The sequence below is a fragment of the Poecile atricapillus genome, chromosome W (genome assembly GCF_030490865.1).
Source record: "Poecile atricapillus isolate bPoeAtr1 chromosome W, bPoeAtr1.hap1, whole genome shotgun sequence".
Taxonomy (NCBI): Eukaryota; Metazoa; Chordata; class Aves; order Passeriformes; family Paridae; genus Poecile; species Poecile atricapillus.
In genome coordinates, this window is record NC_081288.1 from 1,662,983 (window position 1) to 1,690,741 (window position 27,759).

General features: G+C 41.5%; 1 protein-coding gene and 1 long non-coding RNA gene across 2 annotated transcripts in view; both read right to left on the reverse strand.

Annotated features, from left to right (window-relative positions):
- LOC131591442 (uncharacterized) lies at positions 1 to 27,640 on the reverse strand. The gene is made up of 3 exons (XR_009280367.1): positions 26,306 to 27,640; positions 16,738 to 16,942; positions 1 to 3,171 (listed from the first exon to the last, which is right to left on the reverse strand). It is a non-coding gene; the product is annotated as an uncharacterized LOC131591442 (long non-coding RNA).
- The window catches only part of LOC131591440 (ubiquitin-conjugating enzyme E2 H), a 44,311-nt gene that overhangs the window by 16,176 nt on the left and 376 nt on the right, over positions 1 to 27,759 (reverse strand). The gene's annotated exons all lie outside the window — the stretch shown is intronic.

Below are 27,759 nucleotides of genomic sequence, written 5' to 3' on the forward strand. Positions count from 1 at the left end.
AGGCGAGTCAAGGAAAAAATATCCGACCCAGGAAACCAAACCCAATCACTCAGATCCAAGGAATTCACTCCCAAATATCCCAAATATCCAAGGAATTCACTCCCAAATATCCCCAAGTGGAATTTCCTGACACATCCAGGTGACCACAACACCACAATTCCTCACCCCTTCCCCTGCCCTGAGGAATTTTTGGGATGAAACCTCAAGAGTTTTCCATCCTCTCCTGCAAGGATTTGGGGAAGAGAAATTGAAATTGAATTGTTTGAAATAACTGGGGATGCTCTGATGAATTCCATTGTCCCCTTCACTCCCTGCAAATTGTGGCAATCTCAAAATCAAACTCAAAATCAAAAGTTAATTTGATTTGCAAGACCAAAAAAAATTCCCCAATCTTGGGAGATTGAAGAACGACGGGAAGAAAGGAATACAAAGGGAAAGGAAAGTGGGAAGAAGGGAATACAAAGGGGAAAAAGGCAGGAAATCTTTATTTCAAGAGGAAAATTTTTTTATGGAATATTATTAAACTCTTTTTGTTGCCAAGAGAGGCTCAGATAAGATAATTACTGGTGGAGTTTCGGCGCTGAAGCTTGATAAGGAATTCTGCTAATATCTAACTAATATCTGCTAATAACTAACCCTGTAAATCAGGGTTAATGGGTTGGGAATAAAGAATTGGGGAATAAAAAAATGGATTGGGAATTGCTGTAGGATCCTACAGTGATTTCCTTTCATCTGGATAAGAATTACAAGGGAAGCAGGAGAAAATCAAAGGTTTGTTCCCACCTGAACTTTGGCTCTGCAGCATCGAGGCTGCTCCCATTTGAGGGAAGGGAACAGGGAATATTTCATATACAGATCCTTCACATCCCAGCAGGAGCTTGGCAGGAATGTTCCAGCTGCAGGGAACTAAAAGCAGATTCCTCTTTTTTTTTTGGTTTTTTCCCTTGGATTGAAAAGATTTGGTGTTTTCATGGCACAAAAGTTTACCCAGGATTGTGGGAATTTCACCCACTCCCACCTTGGACCTTGATGACTGAAATATTCCTGACCCACCAGGAATTCCCAACCTGCAGGAACAAAGAATTCCCACCTCAGACCTTTAAATCCCAACCTATGAAATTTGTGGGATTTCACAAAGGGCTGCGTGAGGCTCCTGCATCCCAAATTCCCGACTCCACATCCGCAGTTTTTTGCGACGGGATCCGAGTTCCATCCGTGGGGTCCCCCAGAATTTAATCCAATTCCTCAAGTAAAAAAATCTCCCAGACTGGACAGATTTTTCCCACAGCATCAGCTCCAAAAGGATTTTGGACACAAAAACCTCGTTCTCATGGAGAGAGGGAAAAGTTTACGGCCCTTTGGCTCCGGAATTTTCTCGGTTCAGAGCTTGAGCTGCTCTGCCCTAAAATTCCACGGCAAGGAGATCACAAAAGGGCAGGAGGAAAACAAAAAATGCCCTCAGTGGAAACGATTTTCCTGCTGAAATCCAACGGGAATATCTGGGAAAAGCGGCGTCGCTGCGGGTTTGTGGCGAGGAGCATCCCAAGGAAACGTCGTGGTCGCTTTTCCCGGCGCTGATTCGTCACCGGATCTTTCCGTGTCACGCTCAGAACCACGACAGGAAGTTTTAGAGTTTAATTCCTTCGGAAATGTATCCCTGGATAACTTTTCCAGGTTCCCAAACTCTTCCAGGGTGCGCACTGATGGCCCAGAAAATGTTTAACACCGGAGGATTTTCACATTCGCGGCAGCTTCACGGATCAGGATGAACACAAATGGTTTTATTTAGGACTAAATCAAGTCCTGCTTAATAAAAACCAGCTCTCCCAGCCTGATCCTCAGCTCCCTGAATTAATTCCAACTGTAAATTAAACCTGAGTTTTCCACAGTTTGGATTCCTGCTGTTTGCCAAATCCAAAAAGCATTCGTGAGCCTCACGGGGTCACGTCTGAATATTGTCCTTGTTGTGGCAAAGACCTGAAATTCCGACCAAAAAAATCGGTTTGGTGAATGAGGTTCGTGAAAAGGGAGGAATATTGGGATGAAAGGTTTGGGAATAACCACGTTGTTTATTGACACAACATCAGGAATTTTTCAGTGTGAGGGTGAAGAGATCCCAGCAAAAATTCCCAGAGAAGCTGTGGCTGCCTCTGGATCCCTGGAAGTGTCTGAGGATGGGCTGGAGATTGGGGTTTGGAGCAGTCTGGGATGGAGGGAGATGTCCCTGAAAATGGTTTGGGTTGGAATTGGATCATTTTTAACTGGAAAATCCCACCCAAACCATTCCCTGACTCGGTAAATGAGGACAGACTGAAAATAAAGTGGATTTTGGCAACAAATTACATCAGCACGGGGGGAATCTCTGGAAATGAAGCTGGGAATGACAATTTTTTTCCTTGGAATGAGGTGAATTCCAGGTGACACAGCTGGGGGGGAACAAGCTGCCCTCTCCCTTCTCCAGCGAGGAAAAGATGCCCAGGAATGGGAAATCTTGGAATCATTCCGGGAGAACTGCACGGAGAGAAGATTTCAAACCAGTATTTTTCCATCTCCAGGAATTCTTCAGGAAAGGAAAGAGTCACTGCAGAAACTGGGACTCTGGGAAATCCAGGAATCCCAGCAGACCTTCTCCATCCCAAAAATTATCCCAGAAATAAGCACAGGGGAACAGCAGGAGGGACTGGAAACCTTTGGAGCGGTGTCCAGGACACATTCCCAGAGAAAACTCCAGCGGAATTCCCAGGAGTGAAGAACGCAGGATCTGATCCATCGTCTCTCTCTGGATTTTTCCGTAAGGAGGGAATCTCACATCCGAATCCCAGATGAATTCCATCCCAAACACGGCAGGAATTCATCAGCAGCCTCGGATCCAGGAGATGTGTGGAGACCCAAAATCCCAAAGGATTTTTTTCCCAGCTGAGGATCCTCTCCTGTATCCAGGCTCCGGTGACGGATCCTGCAGAGATTCCAAGGAATTCCCAGGAAAGGAGCAGCCAGAACTCGGAGCAGGATTCCCTGGGGTTGCCAGGTTTGTATCTGGAATTCCCAGCCACCCATGCAGAAATCCCCCAGGAATTCAACCACAAATATTTTGGGAAGATCATTTTGGAAGGTTCATTTTTTTTGGACTTTTTAGTTGACCCAATTGTGCCCAAATTCTGTCTCAGTGAGCTTTTCATCAGTCAAATTTCCAAAAAAATCCAAGAAATTAAGGAGTAAAGAAGTAATAATAAGAAATAATTAGATTATAATTGATTTTATATATATAAAATATATATGTAATAGATAAAATATATATCTAATATATATCTAATACGTACTATAATATATATTGTATATAATAAATATATATTATAATATATATAATATGTATTATAATATATTATATATTATATTATATATATTATATATATATATATGTTTATATTCCTCATCCTCATACAGAGCCATTCACCACTGCAGGGCTGGATAAAAAAAAATAAAAATTTAAAATAAAATAATAAGTAAAAATAAATAAATAAAAAGTAAAAATAATAAAATAAATAAGTAGAAAATTAAAATAATAATTAAAAATAAACAAAATAATAAATAAAAATAAACAAAAAAAAAAATAAAAAATTAAGTTAAATAATAACTGAAAATAAATAAATGAAATAATAAATAAAAATAATTAAATATTAATTAAAAACAAATAAAATAATGAAAATAAATAATTTAAATAAGTAAAAATAAATAAAATAATAAAAAGAATTAAATAAGTAAAATAAAAATAAAAATAAAAAAATTAAATAAGTAAAAATAAATAAATTAATAAATAAAAAGAATTAAACAGTAAGTAAAATAAATATATAAAATAAAAATAAGCAAAAATAAAAGAAGAAATAAAATTAATTTAATTAAATAAGTAAAAATAAATAAGTAAAAATAAAAAAATAAATATAAAAAGTCCCATAAATATAATTAAAAATATCAATAATACATAAATAACTATAAATAAATACAAATAATAATAATAAAAAATCAAATAAAATAATAATAAAAAATTTGTTAAGATTTGACTTCACACCCAAATCCCAGATGAACACCAAGGCCTACAGATGCTCTGTGTGTTCACAGGGTTCAGTGGCTTTTTCCTGGCAAACATTTAACTCCAAAACAAAAAATTAAGAAGAAAAAAAAATAAAAATCCTTTCATTAAGTTTCTTTAAAATTAACATTAGTTACAAGCTGAAATTAACGCTCAGCCAGTTGATTTTTTTTCCATAAAAAAGCTTTACACCACCTGTCCTATGCAAATCTGAGGTGTCAGAGGTTGAATTTGAAGGAAAACCAAACAACGCACCTGAATAGATTTCCAAAATAAAATAAAGAAATCCAGCTTGATTTATGGAATTCCTGAGAATTTATGGAATTCCTGAGGATTTATGGAGTTTTGGGGTCTGTGGGCAAGTTCAAACCTTTGGAAACTGATTTTCCTCCTCCAAAGTTCCTCCTTTTCCTGATACAGCATCCCCAGGTGAACCTGAAACCATCACCGGGGTTTTGATGCTTTAAGGAATATTTATCCCTATTTTCCCTTTATTCCTGTTTTTCCCAACTTCCCTCAGGCTCCTCCAGCCCTGCAGGACACCAGAAAAAAAAAAAAAAAAAAGGATTTTTACAAGTTAAAAAGGTTATAAAGGCCACAAAAAAGCAGTGAGGAGTAGCAAGAGGTGGATTTTTAGCATTTGATTTGTTGCAAACTTGTTGAGAAATCTGGGCTAAAATTATTCCAAAATTAAAATCCTGGTTTTCCTCAAGTCAGGAATTCTCGCTGCACCCTCAGAGTTTCTCCCTTTAAGCAAAGCAACCTCAGGTTTTGTTATTTATATATCCAAGGATCTTCTGTTGAACAATTCCTGGGGCAAATCCCAACTTTTCCTTCCTCTGGATTCTCCCTCTACTCTGCCCTGGTGAGATTCCACCTGCAGCCGGATCCAGCTCTGGGGTCGACAGCAGAGGAAGCTGCAGCTGCTCCAAAGGTTTCCCTCTGCTCCAGAGCCAGGCTGGGAAAGCTGGGAATGTTCTCCTGGAGAAGGGAAGGATCCAGGGAGAGCTTCCAGCACATTCCAGGGCCTGGAGGGGCTCCAGGAGAGCTGGAATTTGGGAAAGGTCGGGAAGGAGAGGACACAGGGAATGGTTTCCCAGTGGCAGAGAGAAGGGATGGATGGAATTTGGGAAGGAATTCCTGGCATTCCAGCCCCTGGATCCCTGGGATGTCCAAGGTCAGGCTGGGCTTGGAGCATCCTGGATCTTTAAGGTCTCTCCAACCCACAAAATTCTGGGATTCCACAGCTCTGAACTGGATTTTTTCCAGGAATCCCACAGCTCTGAAAGCCACAGATTTCAATCCTACAGGACACAGGAAAAAAAAAGGACAGCAAAGCACTCCTGGAGAGCTCAGAGCACCAACACCTTTCCCTTGGTGACAAATGAAGCAGGGACAGCCCAGCACAGAGGGGGTTTCACTCCTTGTAAGACAACACCAGCTCTGTTTCCTGCCAAAAACACCCTGGAAAGGTCAGGAATTGTGAATTTATACCTGAACCTGTGCCTGGCTGCTGAGTTTTCATTTTACTGCACACAGGAGTTTCCTTGTGGGAAACGCTGCTTTGCTTCAGGAAAAAAAAAAATCATTCTTGGCCACTTCTCTCAGCAGGTTTTACCTGCCTGAGGGAAGAAATCACACAGAAGAAAAAGAATTCTTCAATTATTCCACAATTCAATTATCCTCCCGATTTCACATAAAGATGGCAAATTTCCCTTGGTCACTGCTGACCCCACGGAGAGGAATTTTGCTGGGAAGCAAAAGGTATTTTCCAGATGAAAAAAGGGATTTGGGGAGAAGGAAATGCTGTTCCAGCAAAGCCTCCAGCCTGCTTTTCTTTCTTTGGAGCTTCTAGTGATTTACATCTGGCTGATTTCCAGCCATTTTTGTGCCAAAAAAATCAGAGTAATAAGGAAAAGGTAGAAGGAAAAGTCAGATTTTCCCTGGAGATACTTTGCAGACGAGTTGGCTGCTCTGAACCCAGCACAAACCAAGTCAGCATTTTCCTCCACTCCAAGCTCCAAACCTGCTTTTCCTTCACCAGAAACACCATAGGAAGACAAAGTGAATCCCATTTCAAGCTGGATAGAGCTGCCCTTTTCCTATGGAAAAGAAATTCATTCAGTGCCCTCCCCAGTGCTCTGTTGCTCCCTTAAAAAGTTTCAACTTGAGGAAAAAAAAAGGCAGGTGCATACTGGAATTTTTATCCATGGAAGGGAGAAGAGTTGGGGAAGCGTCTGGAGAATTCCTGAGGGAGATGGGAAGGGTCTGGAGAATTCCTGAGGGAGATGGGAAGGGGTTGGAGAATTCCTGAGGGAGATGGGAAGGGGCTGGAGAATTCCTGAGGGAGATGGGAAGGGGCTCATCCCAGAGAAAAGGGGGATCAGGGGGAATTTCTGGCTCTGCACAAGTCCCTGCCAGGAGGGGACAGCCGGGGGTGATTTGGGATCTTATCCCAGGGAACGGGGACAGGAGGAGAGGGAACGGCCTCAGGATGGGCCAGGGCAGGCTCAGGATGGATTTTAGGGAAAATTCCTCCATGGAAAGGGGGGTCAGGCACTGGAAATGCCCAGGGCAGGGGGGAAGTGCCCATTCCTGGAGGGAATTCCCAGCCCTGTGGATGTGGCACTTGGGGACAAGGTGGGGCAGTGCTGGGAACGGTTGGACTCGAAGATCTCAGAGGTTTTTTTCCCAACTAAAATTCCATGATCCTGTTATTTTATTTTTCACATGAGAGATTGGAACAGACTTGGTGCAGCAGTGGCACCAGGAATTCCCAGGAATTCCCCCAATCCCTTGGAACCTCCACAGGTCCTGGCAGGGAGATGAATCCATCAAGGTGAGGAGAAGTTGGCACAGGAATTCTCAAAGGGATTGGATTTGATGGAAGGGAGTTGGGATCAATAAAGCTCAAAGTGTGACCACAGCAACAGATCCACCTCCACAAGATTTCCTTAAATCAGGAAAAAAAATCCTCAGGAAAAGCCAAACAGGGATAGGAAAGGTGTAATTAACACCTAATTAAAAGCAACTATCAATGAGCAAACTCCTTAAATAGATCCTACAGGGAGAAACTGCACAAAATGAGGACTGGAGAGGCAAAAACATCCCCAGGATTCCACTCTGACCTGATGCCTGAGCTTGCCAGGAGAATTCCATGAGAGCTGGAAATAATCAGGAATCAGAAGAATTCTCTGAGTTTCAGCTGAGGGAGGCAGATCTGAGCCAGAGCTGGATGCAGGAGCACTGAGGATGGAACTGGAATCGTTCTGGTGGCCACACATCTGTCCCTGAGCTGAAGCACCACATTTATTATTTGCACCACTCCAAACTCCCACCCAGAGAAGTTGGTTTCCATGGAAATGGGACACAGCGGTGGAATTGAGTATTTTGTGTATAAATCATCAACTTCTCAAACCAGCCAGGAATTTCAAGTGTGTTTTCAGAGAAATATCAGGAGGAGAAAATACAATTTTTTCATTTTTTTTTTCCAGGTGTGCTGGCAAGGGTCGATTTCCTCTCTGGGAGGATTCAAGAAGTGCTGAAACTCTTGTGAAAGAGAAACCACAGTTGTGAAACCACAGGGCTGAGTGTGACCCTAAACCTGTGCTAAACCTGACACCAAGCCCAAGATTTAAGTGTAATTTGGGGCTGGGCCTCATCACATGATTTACAAGAATTTCAGCACTTCTCCTAAAAGCAAATTGCTTTCACATATTCAAATAATTCTCCAATTTAGTTTTCTGTGGGGGGGAAAAAAATATATTATTTTAAAGGCTTTTTCCCTCAAGGGGAGTTTGGGTTAGGTTTTTTGTAGATTTTAGGGATTTTTCACTCACAGAAACCTCCAGAGTAATTTAGAAAGTGCCTCTCAGGGCCCCAAAGGGACAAACATCCATCTCCTCCTGCTGGAAAACCCTTGGGATGAGATGTTTGCACTCAAAAGCAGATGCAGAGGATGCCAAGAGCTGAGTTTTGGCAAGAGCTTATTTAGGAAAAAAAATAAAAAATAATACTAATAATAAAAAAAAATCTAGAATTATGTCAAGGTCTTAATTTTAAACAAGATAAAAGGGTTTTGTGGCAGGAAGGAGAAAGTGTCAAAGGAAATATTGTAAATTAAGATTAAATTTAGCTTTGGCATGGAGCAGGTCCAGCTCTGGAGGCAGATTCCACATCCTCCCTGCTGCCCATTGCCAGGATCTTTCCTTGCCTAAAAAAGATGCTGAATTGGGCCATGGAGAGTGAGGAGGAAAATGCTGATCCTCAGCTCAAACTCCAGCCTAACTCTGCCTTAAGGAAATGTGAAACCAGGGAAATCCTCAGAACTGCTTTTATAAATGCTGGGATGCTTCAAAAAGAAATAAAATCAGGCCAGGGAGAGGATTCCTGTAAAGAAATTGAACCTTGAACTGCTAAATTATCACAAGGGGGAGGAAAAACTTCCAAAGTCCTGCTCAGGATCTCTCCATGGCCTGCCAGGAACAGAATCCAGCAGGATTTTTGCTCTCCTGGCTCCCCAAACCTCTCCAAGGAAAACAGAGTTCTCCCCAGCTTGGGGTTGTTTTATAGAGTTCCTTCCAACCCCAGCAGAAAATACTCAGGGATGCATTTCCTGATCCCACTTGCAACATGTTTTTTTATTTTTTTAATTTAATTAATAATTAAATTTAAATTTAATTTAATTAATAATTAAATTTTAATTTAATTAAATTAACTAAATGAATAAATTAATTTTTAAAATTTTAAACATTTTTAAATCATGGTTTTCAGAACTGAGACAGCACCAAACTGCTTGAAATTCCAGCCTGGGAACTGAACTCTAAACCAGGCTCAGAGCTCACAGGAATGGACAGTGCCAGGGAAAATGAGGCAGCTCTGTGCTCACAAAAGCTGCTTCAACTTTAATTCTTCAATAATTGGCTTTTGTGCTTAAAATCCAAACTCCCAGCAGGGAACTGCCTCTCACCCAGGTGTTATAAAATCTCCCAAAGGTATTTTGGGGGTAGGAACAACTGATGTCTCACAGAATCCTAAAATTTGGGTGGGAAGGGGACACCTTCCACTGACCCAGGGTGCTCCAAGCTCTGTCCTTAAATAATTCCAGGGATCCAGGGGCAGCCACAGCCCAGCTGTGCCAAGGTTTCACCACCCTCAGAGGGAAGAATTTCCTCCTAAGATTAAATCTAAACTTACCCTCTCTGCTTTTAGGCCATTCCCTGGTTGTTTGTTCCAGAATTCTCCGCTACCTCAGCCAGAAGCTCCAGCAGTTTCCGAGCCTTGCTGGTTCTTATCTGCCAATCCTCAAAGAAAAGAGCTTTAAAACATAAATCTCCAAACCCTCTGGGATTTCTCCAGCATGGGTGGAGGAAATAAAAGCCAACTGAATGTGGAAATTAGGCTTGAGATCAGTGCAATTCCTGAATTAACACAGAGGAAAATCCTGGTTTGGCTTTGGTGCAGATTTCCCAGCACCCAATTTGAAGGAGCACACGAAGCTCCACCAGCTCCAGGTGGGGTTTTTTTTTCAGGGTGGATCATTCCTGAGGCACCTGGGGATTTTTGTTCCTTTCAAAACACTACTAAAAATGCAATTTCTTCAAGAACAAGTGAAATTCTGCCAACCTTGTGAACCTCAAGTGCAGCAGAGAAGGCAGAGAGCAGCTCACAAGCAATGGAAAATCGGGATGAACGTCAAACCTGTGGAAGGGGTTTGCACCCAAAATTCTTCCTGAAGTTGGGAAGGCTCATTTGAAACTCATTTATGGTCCTGGCTGGGATCCTGCTCCTTTGGCATGGGGGTGATCAGCTCTCCATGGCCTGCCAGGAACAGAATCCAGGGGGATTTTTCCTTTCCTGCTCCCCAAGCACCAAGGAAAACGGAATTATCTCCACAGTGGGGCTGTTTTCTGATCCTACATGGAAATATTTCAGAGTTGGGGACCTGAGGGTGCCTTTTAAAGATCCCTCCCAAACCCTGGAGGATGGGATTTGTTCCCTTCTCTCCCTGCCAGAATTTCCAGAGGGATCAGATTTGCTTTCCCCCTCCTTGGTTTTGTTTAAATTGTTTTAAAGGAGCAGCTCAGGCAGGATTTCCACACAATTCCGTTGGGATTTTAGCACAAATCCCAAACCTGAATCACAGACCCAACCAAGTTCCAACAACCACGATTTCCCAAAGCAGAAAAACCCCTAAAAAGTGATTTAGGAACAAGCACCCTGCTTCCACACAACTGAAATTTATACAATTTTCCTTCTTTTCAGGTCACCCCCAACATTAAAACCACCACAAAGCCACACACCAAGAAAGAGCAGGAAAAGGTGCAGGAGTTTCCTGCATGCCAGGGTTTCATACAGAAATTCCTCCAGCAATCCAACATTCCACTGTCAGGGCTATTAAATCAATTATCCTCCTCATCCTCCCAATGGAATGAGGCCACTGGGGCACTGTGGCATCCCAAAAACACACCCAACATCCTCAGGGCTGGCTGGCAACAGCTGAGCTGCTTTGTCCCTGAATTTTGTGGCATTTAAAGGAGTAGAAATAGTGCATTTAAAGAATTCTTTTCTATTTTTGATTATTTTCTATTCAATTATTTTCTATTCAATTATTTTCTATTCAATTATTATTATTATTTTAATTAATAATTATTATCATTATTTAAAATTATTTTCTACTATTATATTATTTTCTATTATTATTTTTCTATTAAAATGTAAAGAATTTTAAAGGTTTATTTCTATTAATAAATAGAATTTATTCTATTTATTAGAATAATAAATATTTCTAAATAAATAAATATATTCTATATATAAAATATAGAATATATATAGTATATAAAATATACATATATATAATATAGAATATATAATATATTCTAAATAATAAATATTTCTAAATAAATATATATTATATATAATATAGAAAATAAATATATTATATATAATATATATAATATAGAATATATAATATATTCTAAATAATATTAGAATAATAAATATTTCTAAATAAATAAATATATAATATAGAATATATAGTGTATATATAATATATAATATAGAATATATAATATATTCTAAATAATAAATATTAGAATAAATATTTCTAAATAAATAAATATATTCTATATATAATATAGAATATATATATAGTGTATATATATTATATATATAAAATATAGAATATATAATATATTTTAAATAATAAATATTAGAATAATAAATATTTCTGCTTTCTGCCAGGTCAGGTGGGATTTCAGTGTATGGATGAATCCTGAGAAAACACAAACATGCAATTCCCAAGGTAATTCCCACCCATCAAGGCATTAACTCTGGAAAAGTGGGATCACAGCCTGGTTTGGGATGGAATGAAACCTTCAAACCATCCAGTTCCACCTGCAGAAACACCTTCCACTGCTCCAAGCTCAACCCAGCCTGGCCAATTCTGCTTAAAATGTCAATTAAAAAGACTGATTAAAGTTAATCACGAAAACAACTGCAAAAAGTTCATTTATCAATCTCAGAAATTCAGGAAATGAGGTTGGTGCTTCCTTTAATCCCAAAAATTCCTCCTGCATCCAGCTCCCACCATCAGCTTTTGCACCAAGAACAACTCTCACCCACAAAAAAATATGATTTTAAGTCTCAAGCACTTCCAAAGGGTTTTTGGGCTTTTCCCAAGGGATTAATTGGACAGGACTTTCCTGCAAGTTGAAGGTTTAAAGATAAATTTTGTTCCAGAGGAAGACAGGAGAGAGATTAACAAAGAATTAACAATGATCCCCAAACACCAGCAGAGGAAAAGCAGGAGCCAGCAAAGCCTTGGGAGCTTTGTTTGGATTTGGGAATATTTGGGAAGGCAGAGCTGGGAAAACACCAGAGCCAGGAGTTGGGAGAGCCCAAATCCCAGGATAATTGTGATGATGAAGGCAGGTATAAATTGATATATATAATTGATAAAAATATCAATTTTTAATTTTTTTTTATGGTTTCTAAGTTTTGGAGATTTTTCCTTTGCTCAGCAGCTGCACCAGAAGCAGAAGGAAAAGGTCCAGGCTCTTCTCAAACACTGGGAATTTCTTTATGGGAAGCTTTTTCCCCAGGAAGGCAGGGATTAAAATCATGGAATGGTTTGGGTGGGAAGGGATTGTTAAAGATCATCCACCTGCCCAGGCAGGAATTCCCTCTCAATTTCCCATCTCAAACTCCCCTCTCTCAGTTTTCAGCCATTCCCCCTCATCCTCTCCCTCCAAGGCCCTTCCAGATCCCTCTCCCTCCTTTTTTAATTAGTTAAATTTAATTAATAAAATTAAATTTAATTTTTTTTTTTAAAAATTGAATTTAATTAATTAAAGAACTCCTTTTTTAAGCCCCCTTAAGGCACTGGAAGGGTTCTTTAAAGCCACTTTGGCTCAGGTGGCACCACCACAATCAAAGGAAAGGAAAAATGGAATTATTTTTCCAGAAGGTGCTGGTAAAACCCAGGAACACAAAATCCAGGTCACTGTGGCCACACAGATTCCTCCAAAATGCAGAGGAGGGAGAGCTGGAGAAAGATTGGGATATTTCCCTGGTGGAGTTTGGAATGTGCTCTCACTGCTGGAAACTCTTGGAAATTAAATAATAAATAATATTTAATAAATATTAAAAATAATTTAAAACATTAAAAAATATTAAAAAATAATAAGTAATATTGGAAATAAAATAATATTTTAAAATATTTAAAAATATTTAAAAATAATAAGTAATATTGGAAATAAAGTAATAAATAATATTTAATAAATATTTTAAAATAATAAATAATATTGGAAATAAAATAATAAATAATATTTAATAAATATTAAAGATATTTTAAAATATTTTAAAATAATAAGCAATACTGGAAATAAAAGAATATTAAAATAATAATTTTAAATAGATAATGATAATAATAATGATAATAATAATGATGATAATGATGAAAATTATAATAATGATGAAAATGATGAAAATTATGAAAATGATGATAATAATAATAATGAAAATAATAATGAAAATAATAATGGAAATAATAATGAAAATAATAATGAAAATAATAATGAAAATAATAATGAAAATAATAATGGAAATAATAATGAAAATAATAATGAAAATAATGATAATAATAATAATAATAATAATAATAATAATTTAAAATTAAAGTTAAATTTCCCTACCCAAAAGCACCAAATCCACTCAGGGAGGGAAACCAGGCCAGAGGGATCTGCTGGAATCAGGAGCAGCTCATCCAAACCCCTGCTCCTGTCTCTTGTTCTAGCACATCTGCTCAGGATTAATTATCCCATTTCCCTCTCAACTCCCTAACGAGAGGCTCAGCACTCGTGTGAAAAGAAAAGACAGAGCCCAGGGGAGTTTTATAAATCAGCCATCCCCAAATTGATGTCCTCGTGTTTCAGAGAGCTGCAGGAAGAAAAACTCACCCAGAGGCTCCCTGCAGGAATAACTTTACCTGGGGTTTGTTATAGTGCAGCAGAAAAGAAGGAAAAAAAAAATTACCAGCAGTCAATTGAAAATTGAAGTTGAGCTTTGGGATCAGGCCTGGAATACACCCCACACCACCAGGATAAATGGTGGTGTCAGGATTCTGCAATTCCCAGTTTTTAGGGTGTCTTGGGGAGCTTTGGAGCGAAGGCAGGGTTTTCTCATCATTAGTTAAATTCAGCTGAAACAGGAGATTCCTTGACATCATCTCTTTGAATCACCATTATAGGAGAGACAAAAGAACACCACTGCAAGTGCACTAAAAACTAATTAACAGTTTAGTCGTTAGCAGGTGCAGCTGCCTGAAAAAGTGGGATTTTGTCACCAAGTTTGAAGTGTCTCCTCCTTCAGAGAGGAGCTGATAAAACCCCCCCTGAGTTTTCCCCAGCACAGAACAAAAAGCCTGGAGCCGACCTCTGCCAGATGCTCTGAATTCCAGGTGACCTCCAGCAGAGCCAGCCAGGCTCTCAAAGACACACATTTATCACAGCCTTCTTTAATAAATCAGAATTAAGCAGCCTTGACACACTTGAAACCGTTCTGGAGGACAATATTACTAATCCACAAAAGCAAAAAAAAAAACCAAAAACCAATTAACCAGTGTGCAAAGAACCAGGATCCTGCAACAATCAAGGAAGTTGAAATAAAGACAGCTTGGAATTATAGAACCAGCACACTGCTCCCAGCAATTTTCCCTTGTGCTGCCACAGTGACTTATTTTCCTCCCCTTTACTCATCTCTGCCATTTGACAATTTTAGCAGAGATGTGGGGCTTGGAAAGGGGAAAAAAAATAAAAATATATAAAAATGGGAACATTCCTTACTTGAGATAAATTTAAAGGGTAATGAGAAAAGTGGTTTTCTCCCTTTACCCTGAGCTGTTCCCACCCTAAACCTACACAAATCTCCAGCAGCAACCAGAGCTCAGCAAGCCATGGGCTTTTTTTGGGACGTGGAGCTGATCCATCCACAAAAAAATGGGACAGGATTCACCTCTTGGCCACACTGGCAGCTCAAAATGGGACTCAAAGCTTTCATCCATAAAGAAACTCCATGTCCTGTTCCTCTTCCCTGCAATTCCACCTCCACTTCCTCATCCAGGAACTTCCCAAGCCAAGCTCAGCCTTGTCCCTGCCTGCTGGGATTAAAAAGAAATGGGAATTTCAGCAGAGGCTGTGGGGCACAGATGCTCCAGAAATAGGGATGGGGCAGGAATTTGGATACAAAACCTCCCACTTCTGGCTCACAGGCTAAATTTAGTCCAGTCTGGTAATGACCTAAAAACCAGCTGATGTGGGTTTCTGTGACGCCTGTGGCAGCTCCAGCCGCTTCCTGAGAGAGGGATGTGCACGTGGCAAAGTCCTGCTGCCTCCTGGGAGGCTCCAGGAGACCCAAAATGGGAAATTTGGACCCCACAGGAGCTGCCTGAGCCAAGTGGATCCTGCTTCTGATCCATCCCATCTCCTGAGAGAATTAGGGGAATGTTCTCCACCCTCTTTCAGGGTTTATTTTGCTGTTTGAAGCACTTTGTAAAAGAATATCAAAGCATTCAGCGTGGCAGCCCCGTCCACTTTTTGCTGGGATGCTCAGCAGCTGATTCCCAGCTGCCCCTGGAAATAAAATCTGGATTATTAAAGAGGATTATGGAGTTCAGATATCCCAGGTTACACCTCCCAAGTCTGGAGAAAACTGACAAGAGAAGCTCACACACAGAATATCCTGAAATGCCTGAATGACACCGAATTTGGGGTGGCTACAGAGAAATCTGTGACTCTGGAAGGCACCAAGAGCCACAAAGGACAATTTAAAGGGCTCAGTGGCTACTGAAAAGCTAAAAAAAATCCAAAACTCTTTAAAAAACCTCAATGCATCTCCTGAACCTGCAGAACTCTGTTATATCCCAGCCAAACTGAGCAGGAAGCCCCTGCAAAATTATAAAAGTCCAAAAAGAAACAAACTACAGCAAATGTAACATTTATCAGCACAATATTTGCCTCTAAGGAGACAGAGATGCTGGTTCAGACTCTGAGCAGCCAGTTATTGTGGAATTTTGGGGTGGAAGGGACCTTTAAAGATCATCTGATTCCCACATTTTCCATAGACCAGGTTTGTTGTGGTATAAACTTTTCTCACACACAATTCCCACTTATCCAAGGAAAACTAACAGGGAAAAAAGCCCCAAAGCCCCAAACGTGCACAGAGTTGAGAAGAGGCAGCAGCAGCACCAGAATCCCTGCACAAACCCCACAAATCCATTTCTTGCTACATTTAAACAGGTGTAACCAGCAAATCTTTGCTTACCCCTCAGTCTTTTTCAAGAAATCCTGCTGAAGTGAGGCAAAAATTCTGATTTTTTTCCCAGAGAACTGACATTTAAAAAGCTTGGGAGCACAGGAGCCACAGGAATTCTGATGCAGGTCAGGGAGAGCAGCTCCAAATCCCAACACGAGGATCTGGGACACACCAGAAGAGCCAAACACAGCCCTCTCCTCCCCAAACTACTCCCAAAATGTCTAAAATTCAGTTTAGCACCAGCATGGGCACCTGGTTTAAACACAGGGTCAACAAATTTCCTGATTTCACAGCAAAAACAAAGTTGTGGCAAACCCTGAAACACAAAATAAGGGATGAAAAGGATCCATTAGGGGCACTATTGCTCACCAGCTCAGTTTTAGGAGATCTTTAATTTCATCTGGCAAGGCTCAAGTCTCGATTTTACTTCAAGCAGGGACTCAAGCAGGGTTCAGAGTTTGATTTGCTAAAAGAAAGTGGGAATATTTCCTCAGTCCTGCCAAACTGGGGGTCTGGGTTTTCTCCATGTACAAACCATGCTGGTTTTGCCTCCTCTTCCCAGTTTTCAGGTTATTTTCTAGGGAATTTTTTGCTCCAAACCAGGCCAATGTTTAAAATGATCTTTTTATGGCTAAACAAAACGTGGCAGAAACCACGAAGGAATAAAACCAGTGGATTCTGAGCAAGGTGCAGCTGACAAAAATCAGTTTAAATCTGAGACCCTGGAGCTTTAGAGGAGTTTAAAAAAGCGTGGAGCAGCTCCAGTGAGAGCAGGGTGAGTTAACACCTCCCCACATACCTTCCCTTTCAAGGAACACAGGCTCTGGCTCTTCACTTACCGGGATCTGATTTCTGACATCCCAAATTTTCAACCCAGCCCTTCTCAAAGCACATTCTCCTGTTGGGATCTGAGCTTTCTCCAATCTCCAGGCACGGATTCCTCCCCTGAGCCAGGAGTATTAAGTTACCAACGATGTCAAACAAAGCACTGATCATTCAGCTTCCTTATTTCCACTGCTTCCCTCAATTCAACACCGACACAGCCTCAAAAGAAGAAAAAAAAAAATTAAAAATAAAAAGTGGGAAACAAAAAGTAGGAGGTGACTTCAGGAGCAGCAAGGAATAAATCAGTGTAACCACTGTCAGAGATCTGACATTCCCAGGATAACTGCTGCACTCCTGGAAGGATTATTCCCTTTATTTTGGAATTGAGGATTGACTTTGGAATTGAGGATTCCCAAGCAAAGCCTTTCCCCCCAAAAAAAAAAAAAAAAAAAAACAAAAAAAATCAACCCCTGACTGTCTCCTTATTCAAACAAAGTTTCTAAAGCTGGCTTAGTGTTTAGAGAGTCGCTAAAATTCAGCAGCACAGCCCAGGGGGATGTGGGTGCCTTCGGAAAGATCCCAGTGCTGCAGAACATGAGCTCAGCGGGAAAGCAGCCGGGGCTTTGTGAGGTTTAAAACCTTCCTGGCTGCCACGTGAAACCGGGTCCAGGCCTGTTGGTTTTGGAGATCTGAGGGGGAAGGTCACCGAGTCTGAATTAATGGCATCAGACACAAGAAAAACAAAATCAAGTTTCAGATGCTCTCAGCAGAAAGGAGAGGGTGATGATGGAGAGGTGGATTCCCCTGATGGAGTGGCTTTCACCCCATTTAGCAGCAGGGAGAAACCTCTCCCTGTTCCCAAAAAGAAGAATAAACTAGGGAAATAAAAGGATAATTTTTAAAAAAAGTATAGATTAAATAGGATTTTTCCCTGAACAAATCAGTTTGGGAACAGCCAGGAGCCAAAGGAAAGCTTTGGGCTTTGTCCTGTACCAATTCCAGGGTTTCCCATCCCCTGGAAATGCCCAAGGCCAGGCTGGACAGGGCTTGGAACACCCTGGGATGGTGGAAAATGTCCCTGTCCACATTTTGGGTGGAAACTGGATGATTTTTAAAGTCCTTCCCACCCATGTGCTGCTCCTCCAGCTTCCAGAAGCACCAGGTTCCTCTCAGTGCAGATCTCCCAATATTATGTTTTAAAAAAAGTCAACAATTCCCCTCCCCAAGTGCATTTGAAAGCTAAATTTGGTCCTTTTCAAACTAAAAAAATAAATTATTCTGGCTTCACACAACACTCACACTCCACTGAGCAAGGCTTGAAGGAGCAGCTTCATTTCCTAGAACCAAGAGGAGTCTTAACTCTCCAACCGTGGCCACTCTGGGGATCCAAGAGCTTCAAAACCAACTTTTAAAAGAGCATTTTCATTTAGAAACTCCCTTTAAGAACAAAATCATTTTCAATCTCTGCTCAGACAAGCCAGGGTTGTGTTCTCAGGCAGCTTTTCCTGCTGCAGAAATCGGGTGTCTCCTCGGACACAGCCTCAGAGCAGGCCTGAACCTGCCAGCACTGAGACAAAACAAAGCACCACAACCCACAAAAAATAAAAAAAAAAACTTAAAAAAAAAAAGTTGCCAACGTGGTTAAGTTAATAATTTATCAATCTTTTCAACTTTGCATCCATTAATCTACCGTGGTGGAGGTTAATCTGGGACGCTCAGGCTCGGTGTCACACACTGGTTTGGGTTTTTTTCAGGGGTTATGCTTGGTAAATTGTGTAAATAGCTGCTCCTAGCCCAAAAAATGGGTTTGTTTTATCAAAATCCTGGATTTTACAGCCAGACAGTGCCTGGCCCTGGTGCAAAGCTCAGCTTTCAATGCCATTCCTGCCTCCAGGATTCCTCTTCCCTCGATCCCATTCCTTTATTCCTAACACAGCTCGAATTTCCACCCCAAATCCCCTCTGCCACTGCCCAAAGGTAGGTAAAAGCCCCCTGGAATTTGGCACAAAAAGCAAAATTTATTTAATAATCAACTGTCAGCTTTTAACCTCAGCCTTTCATAGGGTATGACACAAAGCCTCCAGGGTGAAGCTGCTCTAAAAGGCAACAATGTAGACTTTTCCCAAAAAAACCCCACATTATCAAATTCAAAACATTCATTTTTTAAGGAAATAACACCAAAAAAATAAAAGAAAACAATTTAAAGCCAGACATTGTAAAACCTTTCAGAATAATCCACCCAGGTGCTCCATTTGTCCCTAAAAAAATCAAATCTAAAATCCCTAAAAAAAATAAAATCCATTTTCTGCTCTTTTCTTGTAAGGATTCCGAGGAAAGAACGCAAAGGGAAACGCAGCAATTTCTGGAAAAGCAGCACCTGACCCTCAGCATGAATAAAACAATCCAATTGTTGAATCCAATTTATGAATAAAACAATCCCTTCCTCAGGCTGAGTCACGAATATTTGGGAGTCTCCATCATCTCCTGGACGAGGATGATGCAGGAGATCCAGCCCTGCTCACTAATTCCCGGCTGAAAGGGATTGAAGCTGACAGAGCTGAGTTCACAAATGATCCACAGGGATCCCTCCACTCATCTCCAACACCTCCTGCCAAGGTTTGGGAGGGATTTGGATTCTCCTGGAAGGGTGAATCAATTTGATCCAGGGAAAAGTGATGGAAGGGTAGAGGATGCTCCTGGAAGATGTGAAATGAAAGAGTGGCCGGGTCCTGAAGGTAGAAGCGAGGCAGGAATTACTGGGAACACAAAATGGGGTAAAATCGGTGTTTTCCCAGAGATTTCATCCAGCCTCAGATCCCTGGGGAGGCTGAGGAGCTGGGAAAAGATGGAGAGTGAGGATGAGGAGGTGATGAAGGAGATGGGATAAGGGGGGACAGCAGATGGAAAAACCTGGGAAGAGACTGACTTGGGGATGGGAGAGTGAATCCTTGCACTCCTCTCCAAGATCCAGCATTCCACACCCAGAAACAAACAGCTCTGAGCACCCCAAGGAGGTGAAAAAAATAAAATAAAATTTTAAAAAAATAATAAAAAATAAAATAATAATGAAAATTAATAAATAGAATAATATAATAAATAGAGTAATATAATAAATAGAATAATATAATAAATAAAATTAAATTTAAAAATAAAAATAATAATAATAAAAATTAATAACTAATATAATAAAGATAAAATATAATAAAGTTACCTTTTAAAAATAAAAGCAAAATAATAATAAAAATAAATAAAATAATATAATAAATAAAATAATATAATAAATAAATTAATATAATAAATATAAAATATAAATAAATAAAAAAATAAATAAATAATTAATAAATAACAACAAATCAACAAAAATAATTTAAAAATAAATTTAAAAATAAATCAATAAAAATGAAATCAATAAAAATGAAATCAATAAAAATAAAATCAATAAAAATAAATAAAAATAAATCAATAAAAAATAAATAAAAATCAATAAAAATAAATAAAGATAAATCAATAAAAATAAATTAATAAATAAATCAATAAAAAATAAATCAATAAAAAATAAATCTATAAAAAATAAATCAGTAAAAAATAAATCAATAAAAAATAAATCAATAAAAAATAAATCAATAAAAGTAAACCAATAAAAATAAATCAATAAAAATATTTTTTTTTTAAAAATAAGGAATAAAAATAAATCAATAAAAAAAAAAAAGGAAAAAAAAAAATAATGAAAAGCAAAGTGAGAACTTCACAGTTCTGCCAGCAACAAAAGCAAGTCAGCCCATTTCCCTGGGATCCATCCCATCCAGAGGCTCCTGCTGGAATCCACAGGGGCTGCATGAGCCAGTGGAAAGCAGAGATGACAAGGTCGGACGATCCTTCAGTCACGAGAGCTCTATTTTGGTGAGGAAAAACAAAGAGCGGGGCTCTATGTTCATTATTCCAGAAATACATGGACAAAATCCACAGGGAAATGGAGGGAGTGAAAGGAGGGAATGCACACAGTGAGACACACACACACCCACATCTGTAATTCACATTTCATATTGTAAAAAAATAATAATAATAAAAATAATAATAAAAATGTTATTCAGCGTTTTTGCTGCCGGAATAAAGTCCAGGAAAATTCAGGCACTTGTGGCTCAGCGTGGGATCACCTCTGACTTAAGCAGAAATCAGGAGGAATTTGGCTGGAAATCTGCTCCATATGGGAGCCTGTCACTTTAACTGTGGGCTCTCTCCTTCCTCAACAACAACCTGTTATGTTTTTATCCTGGGAATGGCTCTGATTAAATCAAGGTTTGAGAAGGTTCAGAGACCAGCTCTGGGTGCTTCCAGAGGCACCTTCCCCTTCCCAACAGCCCCATTCCTGCTGCTCTGCCTTGATGGAAGGGGAAAAATATCCCAAGGAAATAAAGAGGGGAAAAGTCTGTCAAGGTTTGTAATCTAGGAATAAAACCCGAGGAAATAAAGAGGGGGGAAAAGTCTGTCAGGAGTTGAAGTTTGGGAATAAAACCCAGGGAAATAGAGGGGAAAAGTTTGTTAAGACTTGAAATTTAGGGGAAAAAAAGAAGGAAACAAAAAGGGAAAAAGTCTCTCAAGACTTGAAATTTAGAGGAAAAAATGAAGAAAACAAAGAGGGGAAAAGTCTGTCAGGAGTTAAAATTTAGGGGGAAAAATGAAGAAAACAAAGAGGGGAAAAGTCTGTCAGGAGTTGAAATTTAGAGGAAAAAACAGAAGAAAACAAATATGGGACAAGTCTGTCAGAAGTTAAAATTTAGGGGGGAAAAATGAAGAAAACAAAGAGGGAAAAAGTCTCTCAAGACTTGAAATTTAGAGGAAAAAATGAAGAAAACAAAGAGGGGAAAAGTCTGTCAAGACTTGAAATTTAGAGGAAAAAAAGAAGAAAAGAAATAGGGGAAAAGTCTGTCAGGAGTTGAAATTTAGAGGAAAAAACAGAAGAAAAGAAATAGGGGAAAAGTCTGTCAGGAGTTGAAATTTAGGGGGGAAAAATGAAGAAAACAAAAAGGGGAAAAGTCTGTCAGAAGTTAAAATTTAGAGGAAAAAAAGAAGAAAACAAAGAGGGGAAAAGTCTGTCAGAAGTTGAAATTTAGGGGGGAAATGAAGAAAACAAAAAGGGGAAAAGTCTGTCAAGACTTGAAATTTAGAGGAAAAAAAAGAAGAAAAGAAATAGGGGAAAAGTCTGTCAGCAGTTGAAATTTAGGGGAAGAAAAGAAGAAAACAAATAGGGGAAAAGTCTGTCAGGAGTTGAAATTTAGGGGGAAAAAATGAACAAAACAAAAAGGGGAAAAGTCTCTCAAGACTTTAAATTTAGGGGGAAAAAATGAACAAAACAAATAGGGGAAAAGTCTCTCAAGACTTTAAATTTAGGAGGAAAAAAAGGAAAGAAACAAAGAGGAGAAAAGTCTGTCAAGACCTTAAATTTAGGGGAAAAAAAGAAGAAAACAATCAGGGAAAAAGTCTGTCAAGACCTTAAATTTAGGGGAAAAAAAGGGAAGAAAACAAAGATGGGGGAAAAGTCTATCAAGACTTTCAGTTTAGAAATAAAACCCAGGGAAACAAAGAGGGGAAAAATCTGTCAAGATTTGAAATTTAGGGAAAAAAAGAAGAAAACAAAGAGGGGGAAAACCTATCAAGGCTTTCAATCCAGGAAAAAAAAACCCACAAGGAAACAAAGATGGAAAAAAGTCTATCAGGGCTTGAGGTTTAGGAAGAGAAATTCCATGGAAACAAAGAGGGGGAAACAAAATCCATCAAAACTTTCAGTTTAAGCACTCCTTTGCTTTTGGTTCCCCCAGGACACAGGGCAGGGATCCTTTGGGATTCCCTCTGGAATTTGATTTTCCATCCTCAGGGATCTCCCTCTGTGCTGGAGGCAGCAAACCTGGAGCCTCCAAGGAATGATCTGGAGTGATTCCCAAAGAGGAATTCCAGGATTTACTCCCTTCTTGTCTGCTCCTCCTGCTCCAGGAACAGGGTAGGAATTAAGGGTGAGTTTGAGGGAGAAATTTATTTAAAAGAACCCCAAAACATTAAAAAAAACACCCTAAAACATTAAAAAAAACCCAAAACATTAAAAAAAAACTCCAAAACATTAAAAAAAACTCCAAAACATTAAAAAAAACCCTAAAACATTAAAAAAACCCCCAAAACATTAAAAAAAAGCCCCCAGCCATCGTTTAATGCTGGTGCACGACGATGACCAGAACCAGGACACAACACTCCTGTGAAGATGAAATGAGATTTTCCCTTGGTAAATGAAACAATGCAAGGCCTCATTGAGGGGCATCTCCTGCTTTATCCAAAATATTGGGATCTGGAGGATTGGAGTTCCAAGCTCCCCTTATCGGCTCCTGCTGCTGAGAAATGTGGAGCACGTGGGAGTTGCTCTGGGAGATGTTTCCAAAAGCTCACCAGGACTGTAAAACAGCCACGATGAGACTTAAAAACAATCCCCTACTACAAATCCAAGCACAGCTTCCCTAAGAAAACCTGGAAAAACAGCTGGCACAACCTCCTGGACTCACTGGAGAGCAAGGATGTAATTTTACAGGGAAATGTCTGTTTGTCTGAAATCCTGTGCTCAGTTTTGGGGTTTTTTAAATTGTTAGGACAAAGAAAAGGCCTCTAGAATTTGTTTCATCAGCATTTAGTGCTCTAATGCCACTTCAGAACTGGGAAACTGGGAAACATCATCCTGCCAGACTCCTCAGTATTCCAAAATCTCTGCTCTGAGTCTAGGGAATGAGATGGGGAAATAATTAAAATCACACATATTTTTATTATTTGAAGCAGGGTTGGGATGTCAGGCTCCAACTCTGCTCCAAGCAGCCCAAACCAAATCCTCATTTCCCAGTTTGGTGCCAATTCCATGATTAAAACAGGTGCACTTGGCTCTCAGGTCTGCTCAAGGAGCTCCCAAATCCTCCCCAATCCAACTGACAAGGCAACAAAGGCAGAGTAAATTCCAGCTCCAGCCCAATTTTTGGGGCAAAAAAACCATCCAGCCACCAGAAGAGACGCCAAATTCTGCTCTAAAAACAGCAGGATGATACCCTTGGAAGTTGTCATTTAGGCAACAAGGATTATTTATTTTCCTCCAGTTGGTTTGGGCAGAGATTTATGGATTTTGGGTTCTCCTAAAGACGGGCACCACCTCCCAAGCCACGTTTACCTGATTTGATTTATAAACCACCACCTGTGACAGCATTTCTGGGAAAAGGGGGGGCTCTCCCAGCTCTGGGAAGGGGCTGCTGCCACGTCTTTGTGCATTTTGAAGCCTCACCACACGATTTCCCCTCATCCCTGGAGACCTCATTAAAATGTAGCCCCAGAAGTGGAGCAGAAAGAAGCGTAGCGTGACATTTGAAAATTTACATTCAAAGTTTCCAGAAATATCCATCCTTTAAAACAAAACACGACACCAAAAAATTTTTAAAAAAATTTAAAAAAAATTAAAAAAAACCACACAAAACCAAACAAAACCCCAAGAAAACAACAAAGCCCCACCAAACCCTACCAAAACAAGACATTCCAGTGCACACACTCTTCCCTGGGGACAGGCCAAAGAGAACAAAGCCACGTGACCCTGCAATTGCTCAACGCCACTCTTGGAAGGTGTTCAAGTGGGATGATAAGTGCAGGGGGTAAGCCTATAATGACCAGAAAAAGGAATTTATCCCAAATGTAAACTCTGTCCTACCCTTTGCCTCGACGGAGCAAACACCGGCGGGGAGAGTGAGGGGGGGGGGGAGTTTTGAGATTACAAAATGCTCTGCAGGTAAAACTAAGGAGCTTTGTACTTTTATTCTCCTTGACTCAGGACGAGCCTAAAATTAGCAGGGAGTGCAATGCTCTGTGAATTACGCTCCTGACTCGCCTCCCAAACCCCCGGCTCTGCAAACTGGGCAGCACTGGGGGAGATTTAAACAAAGCTGGCCACTATTTATAATTCCTTTCAGGCACAAAACAGGGTGACACTTCCCTTTTCCAGCTCTGACGCTTAAAAATAGAGCTCGGGGACTACAACCCAGCGCCAGCAGCATTTCTCCACAAAAGGAGGAAAATAAATCAGCACTAAATAAACTCGCGGCCAAGGGGAAGCTGCGAGCGCAGCGGCCACGGAACAATAAACCCCGGGGTTGGAACGGGAAACGGCCCCGTGGTTTGGGGGAGGGATGGGGGTGCTGGGGTGGGTCCCCCATGGGTATAAACACCCTGCCAGGGGCACCCCATCAGCTGCAGCCTCGCTCCGCCCCGGGCCCGGTTTCCGGGTAGTAACAGAGCAGCCAATCCGCGGAGTTGCGAGAGCTGGAGGCCTTTTCCCTGCAAACACAGCTCCAAGGTTGGCACTCGCCCCAAAACTGGGGGGAACTATAAAAGGGAACCCCCATTCTGCCCTCCCCGGGGTGGGTGATACCTGGAGAGGCCTGGCCTGGAGCTTGGGGGATTCCCAGTGGGATAACGCTGCGCTTCGCGAGTGGACAACGCGTCTGGAGGTGTTTTTGGGGAGCTTTCCTGCAAAAAGCCTGCTCTGAAGGGTCACAGGTTACCCAGGAAACTTTGGCTGGAGCCCCCCAAAAAGGGGACGAGGGATTATGGCTCTCTTTTCCCAGCCTCAGCACCACAAACCCGGTCCGGAGGGAGACAATGAGTGACGGGGAGCTGGAGCACATCCTCGTCCAGGAGATTATTAAACATCAGTTCCACGCATTCCCGCAGAGCTCTGCCCTTCTCCTGCAGCCCCACGGAGAGCAGGCACCTCTCCCCTTCCCTCCTCACAAAGAGGCATCCACAAAAGGACACGGACGTGTTAGGATTGAAAATAGGGATCATAAAAAGACCTCGCTCGGCTCCTAAACCTGTCAGAGCAGGAGAAGGAAGGAGTGTTATTCACCCTCCTCGGTGCCCCCTCCCTACTGGGAAAGGTAACCCTTGGCAGGCCATAAATCCATACTATTATTCTCCATTGGAGACGTGGAAAGGGGATGAAAAGGGAAACTGCAATGAAAACGGGCGGCAAAAAGAGAGGGGGAAAAAAACCCCCAAACAAAAACCCTACACAGCAACAAAACCCTGAAAACCCCCAGGAGGAGCTGCCTTCAAGCACATTCCTTCAGACGAGTCCCTTCTCCTCTGGCCACCACCGAGACCCTCCTGGTTGCCGTGTCTCAAAGGAGACCCTGATTTCACATCAGCTTCCAGAGGGGGAGATTCCCCCAGGGAAGCGTCTCGGGAGCCGGGGCCTAGCGAGCTGCTCACCCCGGGCGAGTCAGGCAGACAAACAAAAAAAGGCTGGGGAAGGAGGGAGGGAGGGAGCGAGGGAGGGAGGGAGGGAGGAGTGCTGAGGAGTCATCTGACACATCCAACTTCCTAAGTTTGTTGTCCGCAGGACACCGACTGCTCTAACCCTCACCCTTTGGAAAACAAGGAAAGCGGAGCCGACAACAAGGGTTTCTCCTCTGGAAAAAGCGCCGGGGTTCCTTTTGTCAGGGGGCAGAAAGAGCAGATCAGAAATTCCCCAGCACCGAGAGGAATCCCAGATATTCGGGGCTTTCTACCTACCCAGCTCCTAGAAACACACAGCAAAGCCACTTCGCAGGGAAAACCTGCTCTTTGTCCTCCAAAAAATGCTGCGATCGCTGGAGAAGCCGGCAAGGAACCGAACAAAAAGGGGATAAAAAAAAAAAAAAAAAAAAAAAGGAAAAGAGAGGGGGAGGGGAAAAGGAAACAGAGCAGCAGCCGATCAGGTTGGGCCTCGGTCCCTCTCTGGCCCAGAGCTCTTTCCAGGGTATCCCTAAGAAAGGTTTTCCCCCTCCCTCACTAAACAGCTGGAATTCCCGACCCTCCTCCCGGTGCGATTAAGCATCGATCGCAATTGGCGGAGTCTGACATGTGTGTAACTTTAAACCCCCGGATAAAAATAGCTCCGATTCGAGCACCATCAGGACTCATTTCCTATTTGCTTAAAAACAGGGCGAAAAATACACCGAGAGCAGCTTTTGTGGGGAGAAAGGCGCTGCGCGAAACGTCAGACACAAGTTTCCTTCGATAAGCCACAAACAGGAGCGCTGCTGCTGCTCCTCCCTCCCCCCACCCCTTCCAAAAAAACACCACCAAATCCAGATAAGTTTGTTTATCTCTCTCTGGGAACTAAATCAGACCCGTTTCTCGACCCCTCGACACCAGCACGGCAGAGCCACCAGCCCCGAGTTCTGCTGAGGGAGGTCGGGCACGTTCAGGCGATAGATCCGAGAAACATTTCATCCACTCTTGTCATTCCTACCCTTTCCCGGCTCACACCGCCACCTTGTAAACAAAAACTATTAATAAAACAATCCCAGAACCGAATTCCCAATGGTATTTTTCAACGCCACCCACTCTCCAGACAGAGAGAAAAAAGGGATTCACCGCCCCGTAAAGGGCCAGGAATAAAAACAAGGAGGAAAAATATAAACAGATCTATGAAGGAAGAAGGGGAAAAATAAAAAGTAATAAAGCCTAACCAAACCTGGAGGGTTACATAAACCTCTTGGGAGACGGGCTCGGGCCCTGATGCCCTTCACCCACCCCTGGGTCTGCTGAGCCAGACCCCGAGGGACCCCCCCCGTCCTCCCCAAAAAAATTAAATCCCTAAGCCGGCACCAGAAGCTTCGTGAACCGCGGGGTAAAATGGGGGAATAAATAATAATAATAAACCCCACAAAAGCCTTTCTTTGGGCTGTGGCTGCTGGAACTGCTCACCCCTTCCCCAGGGCAGGCAAGGGGGGGGTGCGGGGCACCCAGATCGGGGGGGCATCGCCAAGGGGGATCTGCAGAGACACCCCCAGGGCCGCCTGTCAAGCCACAGAGGGGGATAAACCCCCCAAAATACGGTAGAAAGGGGGGGGGTTAGGCCTCCCCTGCTGAGGGGGGAGGCAGATCCGACCCCCAGCTCCGGGGAGAGGCCGAGGGGGTGCGAATGGGGGGGGGGGGGTTTGGGGGGCGACCCCAGCGGGGGTCCCCGGTGCCCCCCGCCC